This window comes from Lygodium microphyllum, chromosome 25, assembly GCF_053477565.2.
Source record: "Lygodium microphyllum isolate KBCC chromosome 25, Lygodium_microphyllum_v1.1.10, whole genome shotgun sequence".
In the NCBI taxonomy this organism is placed as follows: Eukaryota; Viridiplantae; Streptophyta; class Polypodiopsida; order Schizaeales; family Lygodiaceae; genus Lygodium; species Lygodium microphyllum.
In genome coordinates, this window is record NC_141159.1 from 70,061,988 (window position 1) to 70,064,717 (window position 2,730).

A 2,730-nucleotide genomic window follows, 5' to 3' on the forward strand; every position below is an offset into this window, starting at 1 on the left:
GGGCATGACTAGGAGATAATGCCGAAATTTCTTTACAACAAACACCATGGCTAACCCCTCTCATTTGGTTGTTGAGTAATTCATTTCTGTATCCATGAGTTGTCTACTAGAAAAACTCACTGGATGGTCTAGATTGTGGTCACTAGGCTTGCACAACACATCTCCAATTGCAAATTTCAAAGCGTCAATATGAACATGGAAGGTTACACTCCAATCCCCAGGGCCCTTAAGATTGGTGCGGTGGTTAGAAACTTTTTCAGTTCCTCATATGCATGTTGGCATTCCTAAGTCCATTCGAATATTATCAACAGCTTGTACAAGGGTCTAGCAATCAATGCATAGTTTAGTACAAACCATCAATAGTACCCTGTATGGCCGAGGAAGCACTTAACTCCCTTGTAATCGGTCGGGGGTTGAAGATCGACAATAACCCTAACATTCGAGAAGTCAGTGGCAAAGTCGTTCTTAGATACCACATGCCGTAGGATGCATCCATACTTTACCCAAAAGTGACACTTTAAGGGCTTCAATGAGAGACGATATAGTCTGCATCGTTCAAAGATTGCTTGGAGTTTGTCTAAGTTTTTCTTTCAATTGGAGTGAGCACATAAGTCGTCAACGAAGACCTCTAACTCTTTCTTAAGCATGTCCTTGAATATTCCGCTCATGAGCCGTTGAAAAGTAGTAGGTGCATTAGTCAACCCGAAAGTCATGACTATGTAGGCAAAGACGCCCCACTCATTGGTGAAGGCAATATTGTGTATGTCGTCAAGGCGCACTTGCACCTGATTGTATCGTGAGAAGCAATCCAAAAAATGATAGGCCTCTTTGCCCGCTACTCTCTCGAGCATCTGTTCAGTGTATGGCAATGGATAATTGTCCCTCTTGGTAGTAGCATTTACCTTATTGTAGTTGATGCACACTCTAATCTTTCCATTCTTTTTCAATATAATCACTATGGAGACGAGACCCAGTCCGTGTGCTTAATCTCGTAAATGAATCCTGCCCTTAGCAACTTATCAATTTCTTCCTTGACAGTGCAAGCATGCTTGGGATTCATAGGGTATGGTCGTTGTGCTGCTTGATTGGCATTGCATCAGGGGTCATGGGGATATTATGAGTTATGACACCCCGATCTATCCCTTTAAGCTCATCAAGGGACCAGGTAAAGACGTCCATGTACTCTTGTAAGAGAGCAATGAGACTTGCCTCCTCTTCCTCAGTCAAGTCATCGGTAATAAAGACAGGTTGGGATGTCTCCCCTTCCTTAGCTAGATTAACCTCCTTGACCTTGGCTGGTCCTTCTATTGGTTCACTTACTTGCCCTTGTCGTTTGGCTCCTAACAAGATCACCACCCTCTCATCTTTGTTAAACTCAGTAAATCACTTTGGCAGATCTTGTGGCTTCCCTTGCTCTTCAGCGTGCATATTCTTAGGCTTCTTGTGTTGTCTTCCTTCAACCTTCGGCACCTCAGGTGGACTAGCAATTCCCCTTTGGTGCATCCAGTCTTAGGTGGTTGTAACACCTCAGGATCACTATCTGAACTTACCTCTGACTCAAAATCAAACTCTCTGTCTTTGCTAGAAGAGAGAGTCTCGCCTAGTGGTCATAGTTTGGACAGTGACTCTGTCCTAAGCATTGGCGAAGTACTTGACTGTGCAATGCCTACTTATTCATAGTCAATTTCTCTTACATGCTCCAACCATGCTTAGTCGTAATCCATGCGCATGACTCCTCTTTGGATTCTAAAGGCATTCTTCCCACACAGGTTGGAGTTCGCTTGAATTTGCTATATCACCCTTCTCTCAGTATCATATTCCACCGTGTCCATCTCTCCTTCGCTTCCATCACTAAAGAAACTATAATCCTCATATTCTTCACTAGAACCATCCTCCTTTAACTGCTCATCGTCTCCTAGGTCATGATAGGGCCTCTCCTCGTTGGTGACTAAGTTAAGTTTAAGTCGTGCACTTTGGTCCATCACCACTTAGGTTCATCCAAGAGATCTTGGAGAGATTTAAGGTTAACGACTAGATTTCCAGCCAACTTGCTTGTCGAATATTCTAGGATCTCTAAGAGTTCTCGCTTGTTACTTGGGATGTGGAGTTCGATAGGGTTGGGTCCTCTGTTCGAGCTTTTGGCTATCATGCAGATTGGCGCTAAGGGTGCGTTTCTGGGCTTATCAGTTGTCCTAGTAACTTGCTCGTACTCCTCACTGTCCGAGAATGACAGATCTATCATGGCGAGCATGTGCATCCAATCTCGCTCATCTTCGAGACAGGGGATATATTTGATTAATGGCCTATAAAATTTTCTAATTTGTGCATCACCCTTTAGCAGGGTGGAGATGCTATCCAAGTCGACTGGTGTGGTTTTCCATGTATCCATCTCTAATTTTATTACCTCTGTTCGATTGCCTAAGAAGATTAGACCATTACCCCAATCTTCTATGACCTGTGCATTGCGCATTTAGGGCTGGCCTAACAAGATGTCATAGTCCACTCCCTTCATGACTATAAAGTCAACAGACAATTGGATCCCTGTGATCTTCAATGGCCAGTTTTTTAATACTCCAAATGGCCGCACTTTCATTCCATTGGCTAGGGTGACATTAAACCTAGCATTCTAACAAGTGGGTTACCCCAATCTTGGAGTACTGCGTAGCTCAACACACTAGCTCTTGCTTCCGTATCCACAATTTCCTTTCTCGTGGTATCTCCTAGAGCTAG